At 37.8% G+C, this 18,470-nt stretch overlaps 1 long non-coding RNA gene across 1 annotated transcript in view; it reads left to right on the forward strand.

The window, feature by feature from the left end:
• LOC120516014 overlaps positions 1-14,577 on the forward strand; it is a 37,923-nt gene extending 23,346 nt beyond the window's left edge. The window contains exons 3-4 of the long non-coding RNA XR_005630749.1: positions 4,789-4,833; positions 14,528-14,577. This is a non-coding gene — a long non-coding RNA (uncharacterized LOC120516014). The remainder of the gene's footprint in view (positions 1-4,788; positions 4,834-14,527) is intronic.
• The last annotated feature ends 3,893 nt before the right edge of the window (positions 14,578-18,470 follow it).

The following is an 18,470-nucleotide window of genomic DNA, read 5'->3' on the forward strand; positions in this document are numbered from 1 at the left end:
CGACAGAAATATCTTTGGTAGGAATGTTGAAAGTTGAATTTAGTCTTTACATTTCTATGGTGAAGAAAAATTTATGCAATGATGACTAAGTTTAACTTACATCCCTACCAAAGATATTTCTGTTGACTAAATAATAATTACTTATATTTAAAATTTAAATAGAACTTGAACAGATACGATAGTTCATAATACCTACGCAGAACTAAGTGCACGTAAGAGCGGAAGTCATCCATTTTAACAAGCAGCGTATTGCACTGATACGAAATAGCCTGCCCATTTAATTATTTAGGAATGGATAGATAAATTAAGATTTTGTACAAATAATGTATTTCATTTTTCTTCCTCGATGGATTCTGGCACCCCCAGCAACAGCTGTTCACACCCCAAAGGGTGTATATATATATATATACTAGCAAAATACCCGCGCTTCGCAGCGGCGAAGTACTGCCTTAACATTTTTATTAAGAAGAAAATTAAACCTTTTTAAATTGAGGGAAAATATACCAATAATTATTTGTTAAGGATCTCTTTGTATACCACATTGTGAGTTCGGCCCTCCGGTTGTAATATGACCAAGCTGTGCGCTGAGCTTACTCTTGAGCATGCAACGTACAGTTGGCCATGTGAACAGTAATCTTGTTTCAAATCTCAGAGCTTGGATTGCTGCTGTCATAATCGGTTTGAGTTTCATCGTTTGTTTCAATTACGTCAGTATTTGCAGGACTTGTTGTGTTGAAGAGACATTCGACATCTGTCAAGCGTTGTAAGTATACAACCGGTTTCATAGATAACTTCACATCCAGTTTTTGAGAGGTTAAATATTCATAAACATCAAAGTGTCCACTACTGAAATCGTCACCTGTCAATCTAAGATGTTTAAGACGCATTGACGGTTGTCGAAAGGTGTAAAATATTTGGCCATTTCGGTACACTTGAAAGCGACAACCGAACAATTCAGCGGCAGCCATCAACTCACATGCAGATGCATAGGTGAAGGGCTTAAGCATTTCACTCTTATAGTGCTCCTGTGTAGTATAATTATCTCCTGTACCGTCATCAGTCCACACCTTGAACCTGTCCCAGTCATTCAATACATAAGACACAAGGTTCCTCCGGATATCAAGAGTGAGCCTGATATGGCCGTGCAATATGTAACAAAGAAAATGGAAAAAGTAGGTGCCATCTCTGGGCATGGAAACCACTCGGTAAGTGACAGTTCTTTGATCGATAGTGATCATCTCGATAGACATGTTAATAGGGGTAGGGTTGGAATGATAAAGGAAATGGGTACCTGAACAATGTAAAGTAAGTCTAAAATACCTACACAATAACTATAATTGTAATAAACAAACAATAAAACAGCGGAATTTGGAGAATTAGTGACGTTGGAAAGTTCAATATGGCAGCTGACAGTGGCGTCATACCACCGAAATAAGTACGTACATTGGTTTCGGTTAGCGCAGGGAAGCCGCCTACCAAATTTCGTGAAGATGGGACCATAAATAAGAAAGTTCAACATGGTGGACGTTGTTGACCGTTTTGACCGTTACACGTAGAATTTCGAAATGAAACCTGCTTAACTTTTGTAAGTAAGCTGTAAGGAATGAGCCTTCCAAATTTCAGCCTTCTACCTACACGGGAAGTTGGAAAGTTCAATATGGCGGCTGACAGTGGCGTCATACCACCGAAATAAGTACGTACATTAGTTTCGGTTAGCACAGGGAAGCCACCTACCAAATTTCGTGAAGATGGGGCCATGAATAAGAAAGTTCAACATGGAGGACATTGTTGACCGTTATGGCCGTTACGCGTAGAATTTCGAAATGAAAACTGCTTAACTTTTGTAAGTAAGCTGTAAGGAATGAGCCTTCCAAATTTCAGCCTTCTACCTACACGGGAAGTTGGAGAATTAGTGACGTTGGAAAGTTCAATATGGCAGCTGACAGTGGCATCATACCACCGAAATAAGTACGTAAATTGGTTTCGGTTAGCGCAGGGAGGCCGCCTACCAAATTTCGTGAAGATGGGGCCATGAATAAGAAAGTTCAAAATGGTAGACGTTGTTGACCGTTATGACCGTTACACGTAGAATTTTGAAATAAAAACCTGCTTAATTTTTGTACGTAAGCTGTAAGGAATGAGCCTGCGAAATTTCAGCCTTCTACCTACACAGGAAGTTGGAGAATTAGTGATGTTTGGAAAATTCAATATGGCGGCCGACAGTGGTGTCATACCACCGAAATAAGTACGTATATCGGTTTTGGTTAGTGCAGGGAAGCCACCTAGCAAATTTCGTGAAGATGGGGTCAGCCTTCTACCTACACCGGAAGTTGGAAAATTAGTGACGTTGGAAAGTTCAATATGGCGGCCGACAGTGGCGTCATACCATCGAAATAAGTACGTACATCAGTTTCAGTTAGCGCAGGGAAGCCGCCTACCAAATTTCGTGAAGATGGGGCCGTAAATAAGAAAGTTCAACATGGCGGATGTTGTTGACCGTTATCGACCGTTATAACCGTTACAGTTAGAATTTTGAAATGAAACCTGCTTAACTTTTGTAAGTAAGCTGTAAGGAATAAGCCTGCCAAATTTCAGCCTTCTACCTACACGAGAAGTTGGAGAATTAGTGATGAGTGAGTGAGTGAGTGAGTGAGTGAGTGAGTGAGTGAGTGAGTGAGTGAGTGAGTCAGTGAGGGCTTTGCCTTTTATTAGTATAGATATATGTATATATGTGGATGTATGTGTGTATATATATGTATGTGTGTATATATATATATATATATGTATATATATACATATGTATGTATATGTATATATGTATATGTGTATATGTACAGTATATATATGTTTATGTTTGTATGTGTATATATATATATATATGACAGCAACACTCATAACAGTGACAAAAAATTACATTGACAATCATGTTAACGTTATTTTCAAAATGTTTACTTTTCTTTTTCATTACTTCTTTAACGCACTACTTCTCCGCTGCGAAGATGCGGGTTTTTTGCTAGTTTAACAGAAATACCTGTAGATGTGGCGGCATGGTGGCGCAGTAGGCTAGCGCTGCTGCTTTGCAGTTTGGAGACCTGGGTTCGCTTCCAGGTTCTCCCTGCATGGAGTTTGCATGTTCTCCATGTGTCTGCGTGGGTTTCCTCCAGGCACTCCAGTTTCCTCCCACAGTCCAAAGACATGCAGGTTAGGTGCATTGGCAATCCTTTAGTGGGTGTGTGTGCACCCTGCGGTGGCCTGGCACCCAGCCTGGGGTTTGTTTCCTGTGTTGCACCCTGTGTTGACTGGGATTGGCTCCAGTAGACCCCCGTTACCCTGTAGTTAGTATATAGCGGGTTGGATCATGGAAGGAATGGATGGATCCGTAGATATAATAATCTACAGTGGATCTGCTGGGGAAAAAAGCAAGTACACCCTTAATCTCAGAATTTGGTATTGCCCCATTAGTAGGGATGACTTTTTGTAGGCATTTTGCATTACTGCCCAACAGTTTTTGTGACATCGACTCAGTGAAATTTTTTACCACTCCACCTGCAAAATTCTTTCAGTTGCAAGATGTTATCAGGTTTGAGATGTTCAGCCCGGACACAACCAAACGGACACCGGCAGTTCTTAAAAAACACACACATTTAATAGAATTGGCCCCATAAGTCCAAATCTCCCACACACACACATTGTTCGCAACACCACAAGACCCTTTCTTGGACCTTTCAATGTCCGTGGGTTGCCCCTCTTCTACCTGTCACTAGAGCTTCGTCTTGCTCCACCTCTCGACTGTAAGAAGGCAGCCCCTTTTATATCCACCCAAATGTGCTCCTGGTGCTTTCTGATGACCTTCTGACGGCACTTCCTGGAGTGGCGGAAGTGCCGCACTAGCACCCGGAAGCACTCCGGGTATCCCTGGAAGGTCTTTCCTCTACCTTCCCAGGTGTGGCAGAAGTGTCAATCTCCCCGGCTCCTCAATGCTCAGGGCGCCCTCTGGCCCCAGTGGGTTTGAGCCTCCTTGCTCCGTCCCCATGGTCCCCTCATCATCCAGGGCGGTTGCCCCCTTGTGGTCCCGGGATACATATTGACCACCTCCCGGTCCTTCCAGGCGTCCTGGCTGGGTCTGGCCCCCAGCCTCATGCCACACAAGTTTTCTTGGAGGAAGTGCCCATTTTAAATCCGCCCACAACATTTCAATGGCATTCAAATCAAGGCTTTCACTAGGCCAGTACATCACCATTCATTTCTTCTTTTTGTAGCTATTCATTAGTGAATTTCCTAGTGTGCTTCAGATCATTATTGTACTGAAGGGTGCATTTGCGGTTCAAATTCAACTGTCGAATAGATGGCCTCACAATCTTCTGAAGCATACTTTAATATGAGGCAGAATTCACAGTTGACTTCATGAAGTTGCCCAGGCCCTGAGTCAGCAAAGTAACCTGAAACAATAACATTTCACCAGCATGCTTCACACATGTCATGAGGTTCTTCTCCTAAACTGGTGTCTTTGGTTTAAACTTATTCAGCTTCGGAAAGTATATTTTATAACCATCTAACCACTACAAAGTTACTTTTTCATTAACAGTCCAGACAAGTTAAATCTATTAAACTGTACAAATATTGTAGCTTGTAATTTTTTAAAATTCTGCGCAATTGCTTTTATTGTCTCGTTTTACCAAAAAGGAATAGCAAATTTAGGAATTAAAATTTTGTTAGTGTATGATTTTTACAACAAACCTAATTTATTTTGAGACATGTACTGCATAATGTTTAATTATGTTTTCTTAGGAAAAGGATCTTGAGGTTGAAATCCAGAAAAAGAAACTCAGCCAGGTACAGTAAATTAATACTTTATTTTATTGATGCATTTTTCCCCTCTAGAAGATCATTTTGTATTTATAAAATAAATCACTATTGCAAACATAACCAAATTTTATATTATTTGTTCAATGTGATGATTAAAAATCTTTTATGTAGTCTAGAACAGTTGGCTTCCAGGGGTACTACCAGAAATAGGAATTAGGATACTCATGCCCTCATGATGGGCATTAACTTTCTGCATCTGATTGATTGATTCTGCACTGGGAAATAGGAGGTGAAGATTTTAGCTCCAGAGGAGTATGCCCTCACCTAACGGTGTAAGATAGTCTCTTTTGTTGGTGACTCATTCCATGAAAAATTAGTTATTTGTCTTGTAGCCTATTTTGCAACCATAGTCAATTACATAAACCAGATCTCTCTATGTCAAAATTTCTGATTTCAAACCACAATACTCATGTAGAGTATGGGAGCCAGCACAGCTATTTTACTAATCACCACTAATATAATAGATGTAGCAGAAAAAATAAAATGTTATGAATAAAGAAAAAATTGAATAAAGAAAAATTGTTACCCACCTGTTTCCCATGCAAAGTAATATTCATGTGTTATATAGTTCTATAACTAATAATATGTTTCCATAGACAATTAATATCCTTTGCGAGTTGTTAATTGTATAATGAAGTTTTTACAAATAGTTGCCTATGCGTCTGATCAGTCAAATTTGTGATAATTGGTTGAAAGGCAGCAGCAGTAATCACCAGGGACCTCATGTATAAATGGTGTGTACGCACAAAAACAAAGCATTCAACGTGCTACTTTAGTTACGATGGGATTTGAGAAACTAATAAATTAAACAATTTTAAGATGAAGTTTATGATGTTCTGCTTTAATGACAAAGTAAAATACATGATTAAAATGGAAATTTCGAGGTTAAAGTTGAAATTTCATGCTTTTTTTCCCCCACTCTGTGCCTTTTTTTTTTCTCTTTACCCTAATAAGCTTTCATATAACACTCAGATGGTGGCTACGAGTCACCTTTTTACGGTGACTTTGATATGTGACAACTTATTTATTACAACTTTATTATTTCGGACACTGTGTAAGTTTGAGAACTTGAGCTTTCGAGTTTCTCCAACATGCTATGTTACTCGATCAACTTCCTTTTGTTGTTTATACCACTGTTTAAACCAACAAATAGTACGTTTTTCCTTGCTTCCACTTGGTATTTGCTGAAATTATATATTTCCTTGTGCTTTTGCCATTACCTTTTCACAGAACACTGAACTTAAGGGCTATTTATATTGATTTGCATATTCAAAGAGGCGTAATTCTGGGAGGAGTTGAAGTGGGGCAAGTGGCGCGTGCACGTGCGTTACTTTTCACGCTTATCAGAATTTATGTAGCGGAAGAGCGTGGAATTTGGCGAACGCACAGATTTATGCATCTGGATTTTTCTGTGCGTACACACATTTCCGCTTTTGTGCTTACGCCATGTTATAGTGTGTGTTCTATGCACGCCATTATACATGAGGCCTCAGGGACGGCAAATGCATGTATAAAAAAAGATTTTCCCAAAATGCCAAGTGGAAGTCCTACAGTAAAATAGCGACACAGTGAAGAAGAGATTGAAATATCGACTGAAATCTCAAAATTTTCACTTTATTTGTTCTTCATTTTGTCATTAAAGTAACACATTACAACCTTCATCTTAAAATCAATGTTTAATTTACTAGAATTTCTCAAATTCATCGTAACTAAAGTAGCATGTTAAATGCTTTGTATTGTATTGTGTTGTAGGAGTGTAAAGGCACTGATCACCACACAGAATACATTACATTTATTTTATTACAGCTTTCTCAACATTTTAAAATACTAATATGTATACTTGATATCAGTTTCATGAAGAAATGCATTAAAGCATGTACTAAACATGGGGACACAGTGGGGCAGTGGTAGCGATGAGGTAGCATCCCATCCAAGAATTGTTCCTTCGTCCCCCGTCCAGGGATTGTTACTGCCTCCCCACCCCATCCAGAATATTTTCTACCTCCTCCCCATCTAGAATTGCTCAGTTCCCCCATCCTGGGATTGTTCCTGCCTCCCTGAAGATACTTGCTGGGAATCACACAACCGTGGATTAAATAATTTATTGTAGCAGTACTGTGTCTTTTAAACGTTCTAACTTTCAATTCCTGTCCTTCCATTTTTTTTCTCCACAAAACCAATCACCACAATATAAGCTCTGTATTAAATGTATACCCAGCTGTAAGCCTAGAACGCAGATTCTTCAAAACTGTTAAGGAACATTGAAAAATCTTGATAATTCATCTTTAATTATTCCATCCACTTATCTATCCACGGTCGCGCCAGTCACAGGAAGCGTGCAACATGAGGGAGGATCAATCCCTGGATAGGGCGCCAGCTCATCACTACCGCTGTGCCACTGTGTCCCCACATGTTTAATTATTAACAGTACAGTATACGTTACTTAAATGCAGTTAATTTATCTGTAAAATATAATATACATACTTTTAATGCATTTCACCAAAAATATCAAGTATACATCCTAGTATTTTAACAACTCACAGATCCAAAAAGATAGCTTTTAGAAATCTAAATTGACTTGAAGGCAGTCTTCATCATCTATAAATATTTGCTCTCTTCTATCAAATTCCTTCATTGTCATTGTACAGTACAATGAGATTCAATATACAAATCCTCCATAAATATATTTCCTATAAAATAATAATAATAAAAACTAGGGGGCTCTGCCCCCTGCTCGCTTTACTCACTAACCCCTGTGTTTGGTTAATCGGATATACTATTTTTAAAGCTTGTTTTTTTCTTTGGAATTGTTTCAATTTCATTATTTGCCTTTTAGTTTAAAGCTTCATATTTGGAATTACCTTTTCTACTCAAGATCGCATTTAAATTTGATTCCGTGTTTGGACTTACATCGTGACAACACAACGTATAACTGCCCGTAAGTGAATATTTGTTCTTTTCTCTAATAAATAATCTGACTTTTTCGAACGTTCGTACCTGTGATTTGTTAATTGTCATAGCAAAACCTATGTAAACTGTAAATATTTTAATACAAATGGCATATCAAGATGTCCTTTGGTGTCTAATGTTATTCGTGAAATATATACTACTGTACATTACCTTTCTTGTTGCCTGTTAAAATTTGAATCGCCACTCGGTGATCATAAGTATACACTTGGGTGAATTGCGGTTTTCCTCGAAATTAAACTTATCGTTGCTTTAATTGTTGTGGGACCACAGATTATTATAGTGTATGATCCATTATTGTGTAAATGTATGATTTGAGCACTGAATGATGCAAAGGCAAAAAGATTATTGTAGACTCGTATATTTTGCCTGTTGTGTTTGTGGATTCTGAGGTGGACTGGCCACCTGCCCGGGGTTTGTTCCTGACTTGTGCCCTGTGCTGGCTGGGATTGGCTCCAGCAGACCCCCGTGACCCTGTGATTGGACAGAGCAGGTTGGGAAATGACTAACTGACTGTTTGTGGATTTCACTTTCCCCAAACATCAAATCTTTTAATTCTCTTGGATACGCCTACTCATTGTGTAGTGCATGACTTGCAAGAATCTCAGGTTCCACGTCCCCGCTAGACGGTCCTGGGACAATATCTTGGCACAAAGTCTCATGTTTAAGGTCCCAGCGAGACGAAAGAGATTGACCATGTCTTGTCTCCCTAGTCTCCCTTCTAAGATTTATTTTTATAATAAAGAGACCATGAAAAATATACCATATGAAAGAATAAGTACAACAGTACAACAACATAAAATAATAGTGCAGATAATGTACATGGCTCATTAAGTGGCTCAGGTTGTGCAATATTACAGTTGTAATTACAATTACCTCACTTTTAACTCTACAAGTAAAAGCTTCTACCTGGAGCACTTGATAGACTGATTGAGTATGTTTATAGGTGTTGTGGTGAAACTGCTTCTGAGCCTTGAGGCCCATGCAGAAAAAGCTATGAAGTGTTTGCCAAATGAGAGAAGTTTAAATACACTTTTGAGTATTGCGTAGTGGAATCTATGCAAAGGGTTTTTGGCTTTCCTGAGGCTGCAGCGTGTACTCTAAATGTCATCCTGGGCTTTCCAATCAGCTGCTGTATGGCTGTGAATCCACAAACAGATACAGTTGGTTAACATACTCTGAGTGGTGTACTGAGAGTAACGACGCTAAAGCAGCTATAGTAGTTGAACTAGTTTGGCCATTGTATGCACCATTATACAGTTTTGTTACAGAATGATTACAATCAAGTGCCATATATTTGTAAACAATATGTAATTCATTTTGATAAACTTGATAAATCCTGTCATTGATGTGAATCTGAAAAACAGGACACCACACAAACATTAGCACTGCTTTGACGCTGGGTGCCACCAGTTTGCATAACAGAGCAGACAAGTGCTTTGATTTAATTTTCATAGTGGAAAACATTATCTTGTGTGCATGTGTACTGCACAAAATGCATATCATCTTCTTTAAGAGGGTAGATCTCTCTGAAAATAAACAAAGTATTTCTCAAATAATCTGTCTGATCCTGGCTTGGTCTTCTTTTGCTCCCCTGAATTACAGCTTTAGCTGAATGTTCAATGACAGTCAATAAGTTCCATCTGTAGGTTATTAGAAACACTATCTACACTGACAGACTAGGGTGTTGTGCCATGTTAGCCATTATGAATGTAGAGAAAAGCCAAGCAAAATGACACCTTTTATTGGCTAACTAGAAAGATTACAGTATGCAAGCTTTCGAGGCAACTCAGGCACCTTACATCTTGCCTAAAGAGGGTGCCTGAGTTGCCTCCAAAGCTTCCATATTGTAATCTTTCTAGTTAGCCAATAAAAGGTGTCATTTTGCTTGGCTTTTCTCAACACTGACAAATAAAGTGTTTTCAAACAGTTCAAAAGAGACATTGTGTATTCAGACAACTGATAACTGTGGGTCATTGGGTATAGTGCTACAACTTCTATGGTGGCAGTATACCTTCTCTACCCAATGACTAGTAATATTTTGTAACAAGGAGACATGCTGGCAATTGAGAAAAATTATTCCTGAAAGTTGACTTCTCCAAAGTTTTCTTTTGATGAATAATGCTTTCACAGTGCTGTATATATCTGCAATCAGATGAAACTGACCTTGCGACTTAAGATTAAATTAATTCAGTTTCTGTGTTATTTACACAAGGAAATAGAAATAAATCAACCAGTTGTTATGTGAAATTTCTGAAATATCTTTTTTGCTCTCTTCCGTAACTATTTTGATTTCTTACCTTAAATCAAGAAACTATTCAATGCGTTTTCTCTGCTTAGCCAGAGCACTCATGTGAGGTAAAGGACATCTCCATGGTAGCTCAACAATAGAGCATGGCAAAAATATACATGATGACATAAAGTCAATGGAAAGATGCAGGCAGGGACAAGTGCACAAAGGTAATGTTACACCCCCACCCCTCATTTCAGACACTCACTGTGAAAAAGTGCATAATTTAATTTAGATGGCAATTAAATACAATAAAAAAGGTATACCTACACTTTAAATATTATTATAATAATATAATATAATAACTATAATAGGAACAAGACTACCAAAGCTGCGTTGCTGCAAAGAAATATCATTAGAAACATATAAAACCTCTTCACATTTAGAAGCTGTATTGTCATAGTAGTTCCCTCTACTTACCCTTTACCTGTTTTCTTCAAGGGTAAGTGTACTGATCAAGTTTGTTACCGGTTTGATCTACTGTTGCACCTTAAGATTAACACACGCATACTTAGCTATACGCATACACACAGAAAGGTCAACAGTGCCCTATGCATGACAAACACACAGCTGGTTAATCTCTAGCACTTCAAACCACACAAGTGCCTTATGAATAACACAACTTGTCACTCTCTTAGCACTTCATGAGACTTACATACACCACACCCACACCACATACTATACAACCACAACACTGCCCCATGAATGACACACACGCAGATGGTTAACCTCTGGCACTTTAAACCACACAGGTGCATTAGGAATAACATAGCCTGTCACTCACTCAGCACTTCTAGAGACTTACTTATTATCGGCACGAAAAACATATGTTTTAGTGATATCTCAAACCTAAATATTACTTTTGCTCTACAAGAATACATTTAAACATACAAAGGCTGAGCATCCTTGACTATAGGCCATTTATCAGCCAAGAATGCCTTACTTTTACGTACTGTTCCCTACTTTTGGGTGGAACTCTCTCCCTCAGCCTTAATAAACTTCGCAGCAAAGGTAATGGCAAAGCTCCGGCTGCACCAGGTGCTCAAAAAAATCTACCTTATTACTTCAATTACACTAAACATAAAGACAAAGCATAGAAAGTTAAAAGCAGTATGGAATTTGTTACAGGAATAATAATACCAGTAGAACAAAGAATAATAGAAAATAGGACTAATAGTAAAGTTTGGATATGTAGTCTTTACAGAAAGCTTACAAAAAAGTAAAGATGACAGGAATGAATATTGCAGGCGGCCTATGATCTAGCACTCATAGTTGATCATTATATATTTTTCTGAAGATCAGATGGAAACGGCCGCAAAATGCTGACGCCCTCTTCTGACGCTGCTCTGTCCTCTTCTCCCTCCATTCTATATCGCTCTTCAGCAGAGGCATATTTCTTCTAAAATTCTACTGGGGTTTCACAACACATAATTGTTGCATGCACCTGATTGACTAGCTGCCAATGTGATGGATGAATTTTGCTCAAACTCTTTAATTAATCTTTTCCCAAATAATAAGGTTTTTTGATGTTGTCTGAGGTATCGGCATGTCTTTTTTTCCCAGTCTTTAAAACAAATTGTTGTCCTAGACGTCCATCCATAAAGTATTCTATAGCCTGAGGTATCGGCAAGTGTTCCTTTCCCAGGCTGTAAAAGCAAAATAGCACTATGTTGTGAACAACTGCTATAAAAGTGAGCTATAAAGGAAGAGGATATGCTTTTGATATTATAATGTCTATACAAATGTCCTGGATTTGAATTCATCTTGTTGTGATTGAGCAAAATATAATAAAAATATACAGAATAATTTGTAGATTTTAAACACCACAACAGAAGCCAAGTATTGTCATTGTTTATGGTACCCTGTACCATGTAAGTCAGTGGCAACTGAAGTAATATTTGGTATTAATATAGTTACAGGATGTTGTTCTTTAGCTATAGAGTACAGTTAGTAAGAGAGCTTTATAAATCTCACTATTACAGCCTTCAGTGTAGGATTTGAACCCAGAACATTGAAACTGTGAGGAAGTAACCCTCAGGCTGCCTTTATACTATTTTGTTATTTAAATATCCAAAGGTTTAATGAAGCTCAGATATCTCAAAATACAAGGCACTTTCTTCCGTGAAGTCGGGAAAAAATGGGAAGCTGCTACAACAAAACAGAGGCTGAACAGCTGCAGAGTGCATATAAAACAGCTAATGGATAAAATTAAAGTTAACAGCTTATTTTACCTTGTAATTTTAACAAAGTTTGACCTGGATTTATTTAAAATATTTTACAATTTATTGTGTGTGTGTGTGTATGTGTCTGTGTGTGTACGCCCTGCAGTGGGCTGGCGCCCCGCCCGGAGTTTCTTTCCTGCCTTGCGCCCTGTGTTGGCTGGGATTGGCTCCAGCAAACCCCCGTGACTCTGTAGTTAGGATGTAGCGGGTTGGATAATGGATGGATTCAGTTTTTATTTTGGTTATTAAGACTAATACATTTAATTAGATCATCTTAACTGAATAAAAATTACTTTGAAAAATCCACTTATTCATTTTGTTAACTACTTTTAAAAGAACAAGAGTTTGCAAGGAGCTGGGTCAACGAAAGTTTGAATGGTTTTCCTGCCGAGATTAATAAACTGGTACTTGAAGTGTTTCCTGACTATGGCATACTGTAAATGCACAACTTCATATTACATTTAGATGCTTTCTAACTGGTTTAAATTTCGTACAAGTGAATTATCAAGAGTTACTGTAGGTTCTACAAATATGAATAATAACCAGCCAAAAGTAAAGAGAGGCATTCAAATCTGCAAACTTATCTAACACACATTTTTGAGCAATGCAGCACTCTACACAGCTCAGTGCCCAAAAGACTTCTGCTATAACACTGTCAGAGGAAACCAGCTTTCTGAGAGAAGTAACAATAATTAATCTTTGTAATGGTTATCATTTGAATTTGATGTCAGTTGGGGCAGACCCAATGGTTGACAATGATGTCAATCTAAAATAGATATTGTTGATTGGCTCCAATCATTTGCAGAATTTTGCTCCAAGCAGTGCTTAATCTTGATTTGTTTTTAAGTTTATTGTTTTGTGTACAGTACATAGCACAATGAATTTCTTACTTCCATGTGTCTTAAGAACAGTATATATACAAGTATATGCAATATAGAAATTAGTATTTGAAAGTACATACATAAATGCACACACTGTTATGTTAAAATATTTGTTCTTGTTAGCCTGTTCCCGAATCTCCTGATGTATCACTGGTCCTGTACCATTACAAAAGAGTCTATGCAAGACAGGTGAGGTCTGCTATTTGTCACTTTATCCTCCTAAGGCACTAAATGGTACATACAGTCATTTGAAAAAGTAATTATACCAAGAGGAAACTCTTCACTTTTTCTACATATTTGAACATGCAAACAGTAGATCTTCGTGCAAACTGTATCTACTGATAACGGTAATATAATTGAATAAAACACAAGGAAAATTTGCCTTTAATATTTTTTATTTACAGAAATAATCGTAAATGTAATTATCTACTGTGGATCTGCTGGGGAAAAAGCAAGTACACCCTTGATCTCAGAATTTGGTATTGCCTGATTACTAGGGATGACTTCTTGTAGGCATTTTGCATAACTAACCAACTATTTTTGTAACACTGACTAAGTGAAATTGTTTGACCTCCCTACCTGCAAAATTCCTTCAGTTGCAAGATGTTAGCAGGATTTCTTGCAGTGCCCTTTTCAAATGCTCCCACGACATTTCAATGGGATTCAAATCAAGGCTTTCATTAGGATAGCCCATAACCATCCATTTCTTCTTATTTGAGCCATTCCTTAGTGGATTTGCTAGTGTGCTTCAAATCATTATTGTACTGAAGATTCCATTTGCGATTCAAACTCAACGTTCGAAGAGATGGCCTCACAATCTCAAAGCATAGTTTGATATGAAGCAGAATTCTCAGTAGACTTGATGAATTTGCCCAAACCCTGAAGCAGCAAAGAAACCCCAAACAATAACATTTCACCAACATGCTTCACAGATGGCATGAGGTTCTTCTCCTAAACTGGTGTCTTCGGTTTATACTTCTTCACCTTTGGAAAGTATATTTTATAACCATCTAACCACTTCAAAGTTACTTTGTCATTAACAGTCCAGACAAGTTAAATCTATTAAACTGTACAAATATTGTAGCTTGTAATTTTTTTAAATGTTCTGCAATTGCTTTTATTGAGTTGTTTTACCTAAAAAGAATATTATAAATCTACCATAAATTTTCAGTAACATTGTTGTTGTTTTGCCTTTTTTTATAGCAAATTTAGCTATTTAAATTTTGTAATGTATTATTTTTAGAAGAAACCTAATCAATTTTAAAACGTGTACTGCATAATGTTTAATTATGTTTTCTTAGGAAGCAGAAGTTCAGTTGAAGAAGACACGGAGGGAACTTGAAAAGGTACAGTAAATTAATGCATTTTTTTATTGATGCATTTTTCCTCTCTAGAAGACAATTTTGTATTTATAAAATTTATATTATTTGTTCAATGTAATGATTAAAAAGCTTCAGCAATTTAACAATATCAAGTTCAGAACATTTGACTGCCAGGGATACTACCAGCAATTGGAATTGGGATACTCTTGCCCTCATGATGAGCATTAACCTTCTGCATCTGAATAATTGATTCTGGACTGGGAAATAGGAGGTGAAGATTTTGGCATCAGAAGAGTATGCCCTAGCCTACCGACGGAAGGTAGTCTCTTTTGTTGGTCACTCATTCCATGAAAAATTAGTTATTTGTCTTGTAGCCTATTTTGCAACCACAGTCATTTCCCTAACCAGGTCTTTCTATGTCAAAATTTCTGAATTCAAATCACAATACTCACATAGAGTATGGGAGCCAGCACAGCTATTTAACTAATCACCACTAATATAACAGATATAGCAGAAAAAAAAAAGTATGTTACGAATAAAGAACAATTTTTAACGTCCTCTTTACCATGCAAAGTAATATTCATGCATTATTTATTACTATTAATAATAATATGTTTCCGTAGACAATTAACATACTTTGCGAAAAGTTCATTATACAATGAAGTTTTTCCAGATAGTCAAATTTGTAATATTTGGTTGAAAGGCTGAAGCAGTAAATCACCAGGGGCATCATGTATAACACCATGCATAGAATTCAGACTAAAACACGGCATGCGGACAAAAATGGAAATGTGCGTATGCACAAAAAATTCCAGGGGCCTCATGTATAATGCCGTGCATAGAACTCGCACTATAACATGGCGTAAGCACAAAAAACGAAATGTGCTTACGCACAGAAAAATCCAGATACAGGAATCTGTGCGTACTCCAACTTCCACATTCTTCCTCTACATAAATCCCGATCAGCGTGAAAAGCAACACTCGTACACAAGCTTTATGTTAAACGCCCCAACTCCTCCCAGAATTATGTCTCTTTGAATTTGCAAATCAATATACTTTGTAAATCGCCCTTAAGCTCAGCCTTCTGTGAAAAGACAATGGGAAAAGCACGGGGGAAAATATAAGAATTTCAGCGAATACCAAGTGGAGGCAACGGAAAAACATACTATTTGTTTAATTAAACCGTGGTATAATCAACAAAAGGAAGTTGATCGAGTGACATAGCGTGTTGGAGAAATTTGAAAGCTCACGTTCACAAAATCGCACAGTGCCGGAAATAAAAAAGAAGTCACATATCAAAGTCACCGTGAAAAGGCAAGTTGTAGCCCACTGTCTGAGTGTCATATGAAAACTTATTAGGGTACTGTTATACTACATTTTTCTTCATGTCACTATATCTGGACAATACTGTTATGAGTTTTATTCACATGTGCATGCGACACACAGGGGCTCAGCAGTTAGAATTGCCAACCAAGCATTGGATTAGATAGCCAAAGACAACTGGAGGATTGTATAGTCAGCTTAAACACAGAAGAGTATTTCTGTCCTCTGTCAGTACAAAGTCTTCTTTCCTTGTTGGGAGAATGAGAATCGGCATGTAAGCACTATGATATTTCTGTATTTTGTGGAGGAGGAGTTAAGCACTTTCCTGCCCTTGTTTGGAGACAGAGAGGACCAGCAAGCTGAAGAAGAACAGTATAAAAGGCTTGGACAACAGCCAGACCCTTTGAGGCACGAGTCAGCAAAGTTCCGAAAAACCTACCAGCGTGGGGACGAAAAATGGCAGACTGTGTTGATCCAGATTCCCACCTGGATAAAGTCTGTCATATGCCTCCCGTCTGTAACCGCGTTAACTGTCAGTAAATGTAAGCTAAAATATATTTTTTCTCATGTGATTCTAAATGTAAGCTAAAATATATTTTTTCTCATGTGATTCTTGTACCGCTGTAATCACGATGGGAGGGATATCGCCTTTTCTGTTATATTACTATATTGCTTAGTTACTTAATATGCCGCAATTTCAAAAGAACACATTTCCAAGAGAGCTAATGCCTCTTCAGGAAACAGGTACAGAGGAAAAAAAGGCACACAGTGGGGAAAAAGCACGAAATGTCAACTTCAGTCTCGAAATTTCCACTTTAATCATGTGGTTTATTTTGTCATTAAAGTAGAACATCACAAACTTCATCTTAAAATCGTTTAATTAACCAGTTTCTCAAATCACATCGTAATTAAAGTAACATGTTAAATGCTTTGTTTTGTATGTGATCTTCTATGTGCTCTATGAGTGTGAATCACTACTTGCTTCTTAAACCGGCTCTCTTCCTCCAACTGGACACAGAATCCATTACATTCGTGATATGACAGCTCTGAATAACTAAAATACTGAGATGTATACATGATATCATTTTCATGATGATAGGAGTTAAAGCATGTTATTATTCATGGGTTTCATGGCGCAGTGATTGTGTGTGAACTTCGATGAAATAATTTATTGCAGCAGTACTCAGGGGTGGCTCTAGGCTTGTGGCGGCCCTGGGCAGAGAAAGAATCGGTGGCCCCTTCGCCCGCCAATGTCAATATGGTATCTTATGCACGGTGGATGGCCATGTCTGTTGCGGACACTGCATAGCCGCCTAGTGCTCATAACACAAGCATTTAACTTTTGCCGAAATATGTCGCTGCGTTTATAGCTGTGTTGTTATTCTCTCTTTCTGTTTTATATTCAATATATATTGGCGTCGCCGCCCCTGCAGTCCTTGCTTTTCTTTCTCCGAGTAACCGATCCCCACACAATCAGCTCTGTAATAGACGTTAAGCCATCTGTAAGCTTAGAGCGCCAATTCTTCAAAACGTTTAAGGAACATTGAAATATCTTCGTAGTACATGTTTAATTATTCTGTCCTTCACGACAGTCCCAGTGAAGAATATAGATTATTTAAATGAAGTTAAAGTTTTATCTGTATAATATAATAAACATATTTTGCTGCATTTCATCTTAAAAATGATATCGTCATCATATGTAAATACGCGCTTTATAAAGTGGCTCAGGTTGTGCGATATTATAACTATAGTGCAAGTTTACAGTGAGGTAATTGTACTTATAAGTACAAACAGTTCTACATGGAGCACTTGATTGAGTGCGTTTAAAGTTCTTGGGATGAAACTGTTTCTGAACCGCGAGGCCCATATAGGAAAGGCTTTGAAACGTTTTGCCATGGCTGAGGTAGCGTGTGCTTGTAGCTGTATCCCGATAATTCTCTTTCCGATCAGCTGCTTCTGTGATTCACACTCAGATACAGTAATATAAATACTCTGAGTGGTGCAGTGAGAGTAATATTGAAAAAGATGATCTGCTGTGGCAACTCCTAACAAGAGGAGCTGAAAGAAGAAGAAGAAGAAGAAGAAGTGAGAGTAACAACGCTAAAGCAGTTATGGTATTTGGAATACTATGGCTATTCCCTGGATCATTATATTGTTACAAGTTAATTACAATCAGATGCATTACACTAATAAACAATATGCGGTTAGTTTCAGTGTATTTATAAAGCCGCGTCAGGATAATAAAGAGTAACCACACAGGAACAGTAGCACTGCTTTGACACTGGGTGCCGCCAGTCTGCAAAACCGAGCAGAGAACTTGCGTACGACAAGGTATGAGGTACCGTGAAAAAGTGTGTGGCTTTACGCCATGTGTAGGTTTTATACATCGTGATTTGAACGTGGAAAAGTTTTTACGCAACATTTCTGTGCGTATGCAACGTTTATACATGAGGCCCCAGATGAATAAAACTCTGTGTTCGCCAAGTTCCACGTACTTCCCCTTCATAAATCCCAACAGATGTGAAATTTAACGAACGTGCTTTCTAGCCCTACTAGACTCTTCCCAGAATTTTACATATCTGAATATGCAAATCAATAT

The sequence above is a fragment of the Polypterus senegalus genome, chromosome 15 (genome assembly GCF_016835505.1).
Source record: "Polypterus senegalus isolate Bchr_013 chromosome 15, ASM1683550v1, whole genome shotgun sequence".
Lineage (NCBI taxonomy): Eukaryota > Metazoa > Chordata > Cladistia > Polypteriformes > Polypteridae > Polypterus > Polypterus senegalus.